Below are 14,160 nucleotides of genomic sequence, written 5' to 3'. Positions count from 1 at the left end.
TTACCTCACATCTAAATCATTTTCACCAACAGAAGAATGATGAAGGGAAGTCTGGAAATAACTGGAAAATTATGACTGGAAAGATTTTTCTGGTGTATTTTTCAGTGACCAGTGATGGTTAAATGATTTTGCAGGCATAAACTAATGGAAATTAACACATTCTCCACCTGAATATTAACCTCCACAGAGCTAAATTCAGAGACTCAGCATGTATGTGAACAGATCATTTTATTACCATCTAGCAACTGATAAAGTAATACGAGCCAATAATGGTAACCAAGGTTTTGAGCCAAAAATATATCAAGTTAATATAATATTGATTTTATTACTTTTAAAATCGCCCAAATTCTTGGCTTTTATTACATTATCGTTCACTGCATACTTTATCCAGTGGATGTGCAAGTAAGTACTTTACATAGAATGTAAGGAAATATGTGTTTGGTCAATTATTTCTTATCTTTAATAACACCAATCAGTCTTGTATATGTATACATTGCTGGAAAGCCTGATTAGTCATCTTTACAGTGAGGTATAACTTGTAAGGATCATGCTTCTGTGGAATGAACAACACAGCTAAACGAGTTGTTTTAGGTGTCTGGAAACACCTCAACCCAGCTGAGGAGGAGGAGGTGTCCGGCTGTTGTGACCACATCTGATTTTTCCACATGATAAGGAGGTCTGTGACAGTGTAAAATGAATAAAGTGTAAACTTTTTTTTTTTGTTTGTTTTTTCCTTCTTACCATTGGAGAGTGAAATCATTCATTCCATAAAGAAACACCAACATTTGAACATTTCAACACTTGTTTGAAATGCAATCAAGAGCCAAACCAAAAGGCAGCAATCTACTATAGCCCCATCCCGAACTCATGATGACCAATCAGAAGGATAACAAAAAATATAATATTATTATTAATTATTATTATAATAATAATAATAATCCACTTCTAGCAAATCCAAGAAGTGATTTGCTTGGGCATCTGGTTAAGATGCTTCCCTGGTGAGGTGTCTATCAGCTGGTGTGGGATTGTGTTAGGATACTGCTGGATGAGCTGTTAGAAGTGACTGGAAAAAGGGAAGTCTGGGGTTCTCTGTTTAGGCTGTTGCCCCCACAACTGGACCACAGATAAGTGGAAAAGGATGGATGAATGGAGCAAAGCAAGGTGAGGAAGAAACATTAAAAAATAATTAATAATTAAAACAACTAAAAGGGAATTATATCGAAGCAAGCTAAAGAAATACACATACTTTGAATTACAAGTGATACAGACATGAACAGGGACATGCATCTTCATCATTAGATTACTTGAGGTTCTTAGAGTCTCCAAGAGTACAACGGGAGGCAGAGCATTCAGCTATCAGGCCCCTGTCTTATGGAACTAAGTTCCCAGCTTAGGTTTGGGAGGTAGACACCATATTTACCTCTTTAAACCCCCCCTTTTTGATAAATCTTATAGTTAGGGGGGGTCCAGCCATCCCTTAGCTATGCTGCCATAGGCTTAGACTACAAGAGGATGTCTCATGATGCATTGAGCTCTTCCTTCCCTTTTCCATGTATATATTTATGACAGTATTGGCATCATTAACCTGTACTTCTTCTCTTCTATGTCAGCAGGTCTTTCTGGCTATAAGTTGCTATGTCTGCTAGCCTCTCTTTCCTGTCCTCTCCACTCTAACCGGTCGAGGCAAATGGCCATCCTCCCTGAGCCGGGTTCTGCTGGAGGTTTTCCTTTCCAATGTCACCCACTGCCCTGTGCATGCTCAGGATGGCGGATTGAATTGAAGTCTAAATTTGATGAAGTCCGTTGGTTTTCCTTAGCTAAGCTATTAATTTAATTAATTGGCTTTTATAGACACTAATTGGATGGCAGTGTCAGGGCTCGGATGTTTGGACTCAGAAATACTCAGGTTCCCAGGGATAGGTATAAGATCTTTATTGTACAGAGATGAATAATGAGATTGTGCAATCCGGTTTTTTCTCCGCTCAGGGGTCAGCAGTGGGAATTCAACGGGCGCAGGGTGTGGAATCCAGGGGTTGGAGAAGGTCCGCCAGGGGGAAGACTGCGGAAGGAAAGCTGCTGAACAGAGGAGAGGTAATGGAGGGATACAGGTTGCTGCAGAAGCACCAGACAGGGAGCAGGCAGAATCAGAGTCCAGGTCCAAAGTCAGATCAGCGTCAGGCGGGCAGGCAGGCAGGATAATTCAGGCGGGATACGTGCAGGGAAGAACCAAGACGATCTGGCACTGGAGGAATGTTGCAGAGCTGTATAAATAGGGCTTGGGACAGGTGAAGCGCATCAGCCCTAATCAAGAGCTGGTGGAGCTGAGGCGTTCAGGGCGGCTGGAAAAACTGAGCCACATACCACAGATCATGACAGTACCCCCCACACAAGGGTCGGCTCACGACGACCCACCAGGCTGAGCAGGAAAACGCCGATGGAAGCGGGCCCGAAGCGCAGGATCAACCACAAAGCGTGCAGGAATCCAGGAGCGCTCCTCCACGCCATAGCCTGCCCAGTCCACCAGATATTGAAGGGAGCGACCAGAGCGACGGGAGCGCAGGATCCGGCGCACAGTGTACACCGGCCCACCCCCCACGAACTGGGCGGGCGGAGGGGGTCTGGAGGAGGGCACCAAAGGACAGGAGAAGACGGGCTTAACCCGCGAGACGTGGAAGGTAGGATGGACCCGCATGGCCCCAGGGAGACGCAGGCGCACCGCTGCAGGGTTGATGACCTTGGTGATGGGAAACGGACCCACGAACCTGGGCGCCAGCTTCCTACACTCCACACGCAGCGGCAGATCCTTAGTGGCCAGCCAAACCCGTTGTCCCACCTGGTAGGGAGGAGCCGCCCTGCGATGACGATTGGCCGCCGTCTGATAACGCTGGGAGGCCCGCAGGAGCGCAGCGCGCGCACGCCTCCAGACCCGGTGACAGCGGCGGACCGCCGCGTGCGCAGAGGGGACCCTGACCTCATCCTCCTGTGGGGAGAACAAGGGAGGCTGGAACCCATTGACCACCTGAAACGGGGACAGGCCTGTAGCAGAGGAGGGTAGTGAATTGTGCGCATATTCCACCCAGGCCAGGTTGTGGGACCAGGCAGAGGGGTTCTCGGAGCATAAACATCTGAGGCAGGTTTCCAGCGTCTGGTTGGCTCGTTCAGACTGACCGTCGGATTGCGGGTGGAACCCCGAGGACAGGCTGACCTGAATCCCCAGCAGGCGGCAGAACTCGGTCCAGAACTTTGAGACGAACTGTGGACCCCGGTCCGAGACCACGTCCACGGGGATGCCATGAAGGCGGAACACATGGGTGGTTAGAAGGTCAGCAGTCTGCTTGGCTGTGGGTAATTTGGGGAGAGCAATGAAATGGGCCATCTTGGAAAAACGGTCTATTATGGTTAGAATGACTGTCATACCATTGGAGGAAGGAAGACCAGTTACAAAATCCATGGCTATGTGGGACCAGGGTCGATGGGGGATGGCCAGGGGATGTAGGAGGCCGGCAGGCCGCATTCGGGATGATTTGGAACGGGCACAGACAGGACAGCCAGCCACAAAGTCCCGAACATCCTGACGACAGGAGGGCCACCAAAAACGCTGAGAGAGCAGATGGTAGGTGCGCGTAGAGCCAGGATGACAGGCCAGACGAGAGGAATGACAGAGTACGAGGGTCTTGGATCGCAGGCGAGGCGGCACAAAAAGACGTCCAGCGGGACACCCGGCGGGTATAACCGCCCCAGTTTGGACCTGGTTGATCTCCTCCTCCAGCTGCACACGATTGACACCCAGACGTATGCGGTCAGGGAGGATGAAGTCCCCAGCCTCCTCAGCTTCATCCTCGGGGGAGATAGTCTGACGGGAGAGAGCATCGGGTTTAACATTTTTAGAGCCAGGACGGTAAGCCAGAGTGAAATTAAACCTGTTAAAGAATAGGGCCCAACGGGCCTGACGGGGCGTCAGTCTCTTGGCAGTGCGCAGGTATTCGAGATTTTTATGGTCAGTCCAGACGAGAAATGGTTCTGCAGCGCCCTCCAGCCAGTGACGCCACTCCTGCAAAGCCAACTTGACTGCCAACAGTTCCCGATTACCGATGTCGTAGTTCCGTTCAGCCGGCGTCAGGGTCCTAGAAAAATAAGCACAGGGGTGAACCTTAGAGTCGTCCACGCTCCGTTGGGATAGAACAGCGCCGACGCCAGAATCGGAGGCGTCAACCTCCACTATAAACTGCCTGGCCGGATCAGGAGTGCGCAGAATTGGAGCTGTGGTGAACTGCAGCTTTAGCTGGAGGAAAGCAGACTCAGCATCATCGGTCCAGGTGTATGGTTTCTTTGCTGATGTTAACTGGTGAAGAGGAGAGGTTATGGCACTGTAGTTCTTAATAAACTTGCGATAAAAGTTGGCGAACCCCAGAAACCTCTGGAGTTGCTTACGGTTTACTGGTGTGGGCCACTCACGAACAGCAGAGACCTTCGCAGGATCCATCTCCACGCCGTCAGCTGAGATGATGCTCCCCAGGAATGAGACGGAAGGGCGGTGAAATTCACACTTCTCAGCTTTAACATACAGGTGGTGCTGCAGGAGACGTTGCAGGACAGTACGGACATGAAATGTGTGCTCTTCGGGGTTCTGGGAAAAGATGAGGATGTCATCTAGATAAACAAAAACAAACTTGTTCAACATGTCTCGTAAAACATCGTTAACCAGTGCCTGGAAAACGGCGGGGGCATTGGTTAAACCAAACGGCATCACTAAGTATTCATAGTGTCCATTAGGAGTGTTGAAGGCCGTTTTCCATTCATCTCCCTCTCGGATGCGAACCAGGTGATATGCGTTGCGGAGATCCAGTTTGGTGAATACGGTGGCCTGTTGTAAGAGATCCAGGGCGGTTGACATGAGGGGTAGTGGATAACGGTTCTTGATGGTTATGTCATTGAGGCCCCTGTAATCCACACATGGCCGAAGTGAGCCGTCCTTCTTATCAACGAAGAAAAATCCTGCCCCAGCTGGAGAAGAGGATGGACGGATGAGTTTAGCGGCGAGTGACTCAGTGATATACTGTTCCATGGCCTTTTTCTCTGGTGCAGACAGGGAAAACAAACGGCCTCGGGGAGGTGTGGTGCCCGGCAGGAGGTCTATGGCACAGTCATAGGGACGGTGTGGTGGTAGGGAGGCTGCTCTGCTCTTATTGAAAACCTCCTTGAGGTCATGATACTGGTCTGGTACCTGCGATAAACAGGGGTAACTAGCCTCCGTGGATGCAGCTGGCGTGTTGGCTGGTGGGGAAAGAGAACGGAGACAAGTGGTCAGACAGTTAGTGCCCCAGTTAATTATCCTGCCCTCCCGCCAATCTATCTGGGGGTTGTGTAATTGCAACCAGGTAATGCCAAAGATGACCGGGACCTGTGGTGAGTCGATGACGAGAAACTGGATGATCTCATGATGGCAATTGTCCATATGCACCGGGACGGGTTCAGTTATTGACGTAACATTATGTAAAAGATGGTTATCGAGCGCTCGGACCTGCACGGGTTTTGACAGCGGGGAGCAGTGGAAGCCCAGCTGTTCAGCCAGTTCTTTATCTATGAATTCAGAATCAGAACCTGAGTCGATGAATACTGAGAGTTCATGTTCCTGACCCGCTGCAGTGACTTGGATGTGGAAGACTGGACGGGAGACGGATGAATCTACAAGAGTTCGGCTCAGCAGGGTCCTCCCAACCCCTGCTGAGCCCTTCCTTTTACTGGACAGGAGCGAACGATATGGCCAGCTTGGCCGCAGTACAGACAAAGTCTTTCAGAGATACGCCAGTCTCGCTCAGCTTGGGATAATTTTGACCGACCGATTTGCATAGGTTCAGAGTCTGGCGTAGATGCAGAGGCGGGGTTATCCGAGGGTGGAGGAGCGGGTCTATGAGGAGTGCGGTGGGCGTTCGGGATCTGCATCCTCCCTCTCTCTCTCCTTCTTTCCCGGAGACGCTGGTCAATGCGAACTGAGATGTCTATTAGAGCATTTAGATCTTTTGGTGGGTCTCTGGCGGCTAGCTCATCCTTAATTTGATCAGACAAACCACTGTAGAAAGCGTCAAACAAAGCGGAAGAGTTCCAGGTAGAATCAGCTGCTAAAGTCCGGAAATCGATGGCGTAATCCGTTACCGTTCTGTTACCCTGGCTAATGGAGAGAAGAGTTCGTGATGCTTCTCGATCGGGACGGATAGGATCAAACACCCGGCGTAATTCGTCTGAGAAGCTTTGAAAGGTTTCGATGACAGTTGACTTCCTCTCCCACTCAGCGGTTCCCCATAATTTGGCTCGACCTGACAGTAGGGACAAAACGAATGCCACCTTGGCTCTCTCCGAGGGAAAAGAAGAGGGTTGTAACTCAAAGTGTAGGGAACATTGTGTCAGAAAGGCCCGGCACTGACCTGGGTCTCCAGCATACCTTTCAGGGGGCGCCATACGAGGCTCGTAGCCCGGGTTTACGGTTGGAGGATTAACGGGTGTGCGGGTTTCTGTGGCGTCTGACGTAGTCAGAGTGGAGATCCCTCTTGCCAAAGTCTTAACCTGTGTGATAAGTTCATTTAAACCAGCTTCCTGCTGACGAATAGCGTTCTCTACTCTGATTCTCCAATCCCTGGGATCTGAGGAGTCCATTGTTTGGCCAGATCGTTCTGTCAGGGCTCGGATGTTTGGACTCAGAAATACTCAGGTTCCCAGGGATAGGTATAAGATCTTTATTGTACAGAGATGAATAATGAGATTGTGCAATCCGGTTTTTTCTCCGCTCAGGGGTCAGCAGTGGGAATTCAACGGGCGCAGGGTGTGGAATCCAGGGGTTGGAGAAGGTCCGCCAGGGGGAAGACTGCGGAAGGAAAGCTGCTGAACAGAGGAGAGGTAATGGAGGGATACAGGTTGCTGCAGAAGCACCAGACAGGGAGCAGGCAGAATCAGAGTCCAGGTCCAAAGTCAGATCAGCGTCAGGCGGGCAGGCAGGCAGGATAATTCAGGCGGGATACGTGCAGGGAAGAACCAAGACGATCTGGCACTGGAGGAATGTTGCAGAGCTGTATAAATAGGGCTTGGGACAGGTGAAGCGCATCAGCCCTAATCAAGAGCTGGTGGAGCTGAGGCGTTCAGGGCGGCTGGAAAAACTGAGCCACATACCACAGATCATGACAGGCAGTGAATTGGCTTAAAATGATTTATCTGTAAGGTATCTTGATATGATTTTGTGGTGAATTGGCTTTAAACAAATAAAGCTGAACTGAATTAAATCATCACCCTCAACATCCATCCATCCATCCATTTTCTGCCACTTATCCGGAGTTGGGTCGCGGGGGCAGCTGCCCAAGCAGGGAAGCCCAGACTTCCCTCTCCCTGGCCACATTCACCAGCTCTTCCGGAGGGATCCCTAAGTGTTCCCAGGCCAGTCAAGAGTCCAACGTGTCCTGGTCTTCCCTGGGGCCTCTTTCCAGTGGGACGTGCCCGGAACACTTCACCAGGGGGGCATCCAGGAGGCATCCTAACCAGATCCCCGAGCCACCTCATCTGCCTCCTCTTGATGTGGAGGAGCAGCGGCTCTACTCTGAGCCCCTCCCGGATCACCGAGCTTCTCACCCTATCTCTAAGGGAGAGCCCGGCCACCCTGCGAAGAAAACTCATTTCAGCCGTTTGCGATCTTGTTCTTTCGGTCACTACCCACAGCTCGTGACCATAGGTGAGGGTAGGAACGTAGATCGACCGATAAATTGCGAGCTTTGCCTTTTGGCTCAGCTCCTTCTTCACCATGACAGACTGATGCAGAGTCCGCATTACTGCAGACGCCGCACCGATCCACCTGTCGGATCTCCCGCTCCATCCTTCCCTCACTTGTGAACAAGACCCAGAGATACATGAACTCCTCCACTTGGGGCAGGACCCTATTGCAGACCCAGAGAAAGCACTCCACCCTTTTCGACAATAGAGGCATGGAACACAGCCCATTCAGACACAATGTCCCCCGCCTCACCTGGGACATGGTTGAAGCTCTGCTGGAGATGGGAGTTGAAACTCTTTCTGACAGGGAACTCCAGACTGCCAGATGTTCCAAGCAGACCTTCACAACACGCTTGGTCTGCCATGCCTGACCGGCATCCTCCCCCACCATCTGAGCCAATTCACCACCAGGTGGTGATCAGTTGACAGCTCCGCCCCTCTCTTCACCCGAGTGTCCAGAACATGTGGCCGCAAGTCCGACGACACAACTACAAAGCTGATCATCGGACTGCGGCCTGGAGTGTCCTGGTGCCAAGTGCACATGTGGGCACTCTAAACAAGGTGTTCATTATGGACAATCCATGACGAGCACAAAAGTCCAACAACAAAACACCACTCAGATTCAGATTAGGGGGGGGCCGTTCCTCCCAATCAAGCTCCTCCAGGTCTCGCTGTCATTGCCCACGTGAGCATTGAAGTCCCCCAGCAGAACGAGGGAGTTCCCGGAAGGAGCGCTCTCAAACACCCCCTCCAAGGACTCCAAAAAGGGTGGGTACTCTGAACTGCTATTTGGTGCATGAGCACAAACAAGAGTCACGATCCGTCCCCCCACCCGAAGGGACAGGGGGCGGCTACCCTTTCTTTCTTTTTAAACCCCAATGTACAGGCGCCAAGTCGGGGGGCAATGAGCATGCCCACACCTGCTCGGCACCTCTCACCGGGAGCAACTCCAGAATGGAAGAGGGTCCAGCCCCTCTCAAGGACAGTGGTTCCCGAGCCCAAGCCATGCGTCGAAGTGAGTCCAACTATATCTAGCCGGAGCCGTTCAACCTCGCGCACCAGCTCAGGCTTCTTCCCCGCCGGAGAGGTTACATTCCATGTCCCTAGAGCTAGCTTTTGCAACCGAAGATCAGACCGCCAGGGTCCCCGCCTCATGGCAGCCGCCCAGCTCACACTGCACAAGACCCCTATGGCCCTCCTGCAGGTGCTGAGCCCACGGGAGGGGAGGCCCATGTCACCCTTTCGGGCTGAGCCTGACCGGGCCCCATGGGCAAAGGCCCAGCCACCTAGAGCTCACCTCCATGCTCCACCTCCAGGCCTGGCTCCAGAGGGGGGCCCTGGTGACCCACGTATGGGCAAGGGAAATCTTGGTCCTTGCTGTCTCCTCATCATAGGGGTGATTTGAGCCACACTTCGTCTGGTCCCTCACCTAGACACCTGTTTGCCATGAGTGACCCTACCAGGGGCATGAGCCCCCAACAACGTAGCCGCTAGGATTGTCAGGACGCACAAACTCCTCCACCACGATAAGGTGGCGGCTCAGGGGAAGCACCCTCAACATACATATACAATAAACAGATAAACCCTCTTACAGTGAACATGTCGCCGCCGACAGATTTTCACATGCGTTGTTCTAATTACCGTAATTCCTAGACCGTTTGTGCTATAAAAATAATTCCAACAGTTCCTGAAAGTAGAGGGAATGGCCTTTGCACTCATATCAGAGTTATTAAGGTAGGCCACGACAATCGCGAGATATGACAGGTCAAACACAGGCTAGACTTTACTTTGCTGAGTCACACTTACACATACAGCGCAACTGCAGAGAGTGGAAAGAGGACAAAACGAGCTGACTTTTTGGAGAACTTTTTCAACAAAACAATTTTATTTGTGAGAGCAAATGTCAAGAAAATCATCTAGAGTTATAAAACCCCCCAAAAGGTTGATTGAGGACAATCGTGACCACAATGGCACATTTTCATCTGAAGCAGAGTAAGTAATAAGTTGTGTACAGGCAATATGTCTTAGTAAACCTACAGTCAATGTTTACATCGCTAAAAGTAAATTTTATGTCTTTATTACTTTTAGCATTCCTTCTGGTGATGGGTCACCCACGCAGTCAGTACCAGAGAGCAGTTATAGTCGGGACCATTGTAACTTTTTCTACCGTGGTCCGGGCCACGGAGGTGCTGGTGATGCCTTTCGTTGTTGGTCACCATTATGTCCAGCTACAAGTGGATGGAAAAGCAAAGAAGACCCTGATGTAGTTCCTCCACCACTAAGGTTTACCTCGAAACGAAACCCCGGTGTTCAACCCCCTCTAAATGTTGGTAAACCATCACTACGTGATATATTTTCACATTTTTTTTATTTGGAAATCCTCAAAATCTTGTGTGCAAACACGGACAACAATGCAGCTAAAAAAATGGATAAAGAAATGAAATTCACCTGGAGAAAATTCACCACACAAGAAATGCAGAAGTACCTGGGCATCTTGCTGTATATGGCAGTGATGAACCTTCTAAAGATTACCAACTTCTGGAGGAGAAAAGCTATTTTTCACATTTCCTTTCCCTCCACTGTTATGCCCAGAGATCGGTTTCTGGAAATTTCTGCTAATTTGCACATAAGTGATTCATCAGAAGATACAAAAAATGACCAAAAAAGGGGCATAGAGGACTATGACCCATTCCATCGGGTCAGACCTCTCTTTGACATCATCAGGAACCGTTGCATGACCATTTACCATCCGAAAAAGCACATTTCAGTTGATGAGAGAATGGTTGCTACCAAGGCTAGGTTATCATTCAAGCAGTACATGAAGGCCAAACCCAATGACTAAAATTCTTTGTGCTGGCTGATGTAAATAGTTACATGATTGATTTCAAGCTCTACACAGGGAAATCTAAATTTGCATCAGGGCAGGGGCTCTCCTATGATGTGGTGACATCCCTTGCCAGCAAAGCCTTCCTGGGGTCAGGCTACATTGTGTACTGTGACAACTGCTACACAAACCCCCTCCTTTTCCGACACTTGGGCCAGCAGGGATTTGGGGCTTTTGGGACATACAGGCAGGGAAGAGTTGGTGTTCCATCCACTGAAGAAAATGCTTTAGATGAAAAGTCACCAAGAGGCTCAATCCGCTGGATCAGGGACAGTGATCTTTTATTTGTGAAGTGGATGGACACCAGAGAACTCTCCATTTGTATTAACATCCACTCTGTGTACAGTGGGAAGACAGTGTTGCGCTGGAAGAAGACTGATGATGGGCATCAGAAGATCCCTGTCCCCAGATCTACATCAGTAGGAGAATACAACAAATATATGGGAGGAGTGGATACATCGGTTCAAATGCTGGATACCAATTCAGTCCACCGCAAAATGAGAAGATGGTACATTACTGTTTCCCAGCATTTTCTGGACATTGCTGTAACTAACAGTTACATAATTCACAAGGAATTATTTGCCAGCCAGAAGCAGAAGCACATGAGTCACCAGGACTTCCAGGAAGAGCTCTCCGCACAGCTTCTAGGAGTACCATTGGATGGCAGGCCCGAGGTGACTGCCAGTCATGACCACTTCCCTGTTCCTACAAGCAATGGTCATGAAACATCACAGAGAGCCAGTATGGAGCGGCGACAAGGCACTTTCTGCAAAAGGAGCACTCCCTGGCAGTGTGAGGAGTGCAATGTGGGCCTGTGTCTGCAGCTACAGAGGAACTGTTTCAGAGAATACCACAAAGGCCAAAAAATGCCTGGCCTTTCTTGAAGAAAATGGATTATAAAACAAAAACTGAAAGTCCAAGGCTCCCAAACTTTCTGGGGCAGATGTATGATAGTTTAACTTTCACATTTGACATGTGTTGTCTAATGGCATTCAGAGTTTCTCATTTAATAAAAAACCCTTAAAATCCAGTTTCATTTTTGTTTTTTTTTCCATTTGAACTGTTATCACACTCTGACAATATACAGTAATGTTAAACAACTGCTAGATATTGAAAGCAGAGGTAATCCTTGAAAAAGGGGCAAAAGCATTTATTTATGGCACATTTTCTGACACATTTACAGCCAAAACAATTAAATATATCAAGGTGGCCTGTTTGAGGCTAAGGTGTTAAAGGGTTAAAAGAAATATATAAAAACTCTATCAGTAGTGGCAAATAAAACAGTTTTAAGACCTGGTTTAAAAGAGTTGACGCATGGTGGTGTGGTGATAAGCACTGTGGCCTCACAGCAAGAAGATCACTGGTTTAATCCTCAGTTGGGGGTAGGTTCAAACAGTGCATGTGGAGTTTGCATGTTCTCCCTGTGTGCGCACTAGTTCCCTCCAGGTACTCTGGCTTCCTCCCACCATCCAAAGACATGCATGTTAGGTTAATTGTTGTCTAAATTCTCTCTCGATCTTTCCAACTCTTTAGGAGTGAGTGAGAATATTGCAATGGACTGGCGACCTGTGCAGGGTGTAACCTGCCTCCTGACTACTAATTCCTGGGATGGGGCCCAGCTCATCCTGCTTCAACTCCTTCATTGGATGCGGTATAGAAAATGGATGAAGGTTTGGATCAGACTTAAGATTTTCTGGTAGTTTGTTCCTTATCTGGAACAAACTACCAGATAAGGATAAGGATACAAACTAAATGCTGATTCTCCTTGTTTAGTTTTAGGAAAGCAGACCTGACCCAGGGGATTTTAGAAGTCATGGTGGCTCATATGGTCTTAGCAGATCAGATATACAGCACATGTTTGATCAGAACCATTTAGAGCCTTGTAAACCAGGAGCAACATTTTAAAATCAATTGTTTTTCTGATAAGTAGTGAGTGTAAAGATCCCAAAACTGGAATGATATCTTTATTTTATTTTTGTGACGTTTAATAGAGACCTGTAAAAACTCCATCAGTGGGAAAGACTTCTGAAAACAAAGCATTCTTTTCTAAATCATGTCGAGAAATCAGTCCCTTTATTACCTCTGCCAGCAGAGAGGTCATGTATTCAGCAGCATTAGTTTGTCTGTCCGTCTGTTAGCAACAAAATTTAAAACGTTATGGATGGATTTTGATTACATTTTCGGGAAATTTCACAAATGGAATAAGGAACAAATTATTTAATTTTGGGGGTGATCTGGATCACCTCCTGATCCAGGAATTTTTCAAAGGATTCTTTGCTATGGGTAGATAGGGATAATTTTTCCACTAGAGCTTCTAACTAAAAAATAAAGCCCACAATCCTATAGCCATTTTTAATGTACAAACATGTTCATGTAGGAACTCTAATGAGAACAGAAAAATATCCCCTCCACTGGTCATGCGACAGCAGAGTTAGAGCCACTTCCTGCTTCATTGCAAAGGATGTTAAACATCACAGGAAGCCATTTTAATGATGATGCTGCAAGAAGTCAGTCATATGTTCGACCATGAGTTAAGGAATGCCATATTTCCAGCATATTTAAATTTGAGTCAGTTCCAGGCCTGACCAGTGTCCTCCCTGCCATGTTTGGTGGAGATCAAGAATACATTGGGTCAGTTACAAGTACTTCCTGTTTCATCGTACGCCATACGCCATGGTTGCGTGTGGCGAAGGGACTTGACTTTTTTTAACTGTAGTATCATAAAAGGGTTTAACCTGATCTGAAGCACCTTTAAGTGTGTGAGGTTTATTCCTGAGGAGAAGTACCACAGTGTCTGAAAAAGCACTTCCTTTCGTAAGTGGGCAGGGCTTAGGACGAAACCAGAAGTGGATATATGTACCTGTTCAGGACCAGACCATGAATAATCACTGTTAGGTTTGATGGTGATTGGAGGAAAATTGAGGGATTTAAATTGATCAATGATGTCATGGCGTCTTATCCAAGTTTGTCATGGCACCATGGTCTCGCCATTCAGCATTCAGCAATATCCAGATGACAAGATCTGTACATCTGGGTCGGCTGCTGAACACCAACTCCTTTGAGAAAGTTTTTGATAACTTTTCTTCACACATGCCTCTGGAGTGTTCAGACCAATTTTGACACCAGCACCATGAAATCTCTAGGAGGTGATAGTTTAAATGCAAGGCAAAGAAACATGCAAAAATGAGCCCAAAAATGACACTTTTTTCAAAATAGCCGACCGAGAATACGGTGTGGACAGGTGGTAAGTTATAATGAAAGCACATTTATTTACAATTCCCGTGAAAAGTGATGGACAACCTGTCAAACAAAATAAAGATGAGCTGGGGTTAGCGGACCTGCAGAAAGAAACAAACCAAAACCTATACTGAACACTCACTGAGTGCACACAAAGACACGACCGCAACTCGATGAGGAAACTATAACCAAACAAAAGCAGCAGGCCCATAAACTAAAGTGACCGTCGTCACAACACAATAAAACACTAACCTAGCCCAGCACTAAAACAATCACCACAAAGTAAA

The 14,160-nt window shown here is 48.1% G+C and overlaps 1 long non-coding RNA gene across 1 annotated transcript; it reads left to right on the top strand.

The window, feature by feature from the left end:
- Positions 1-9,609: 9,609 nt before the first annotated feature.
- On the top strand, positions 9,610-11,584 carry LOC121649745. The gene is made up of 3 exons (XR_006012159.1): positions 9,610-9,744; positions 9,841-9,870; positions 11,412-11,584. It is a non-coding gene; the product is annotated as an uncharacterized LOC121649745 (long non-coding RNA).
- Positions 11,585-14,160: the final 2,576 nt, after the last annotated feature.

The sequence above is a fragment of the Melanotaenia boesemani genome, chromosome 2 (genome assembly GCF_017639745.1).
Source record: "Melanotaenia boesemani isolate fMelBoe1 chromosome 2, fMelBoe1.pri, whole genome shotgun sequence".
NCBI classification, from domain to species: domain Eukaryota; kingdom Metazoa; phylum Chordata; class Actinopteri; order Atheriniformes; family Melanotaeniidae; genus Melanotaenia; species Melanotaenia boesemani.
This window is presented reverse-complemented; position numbering and strand designations above follow the sequence as displayed.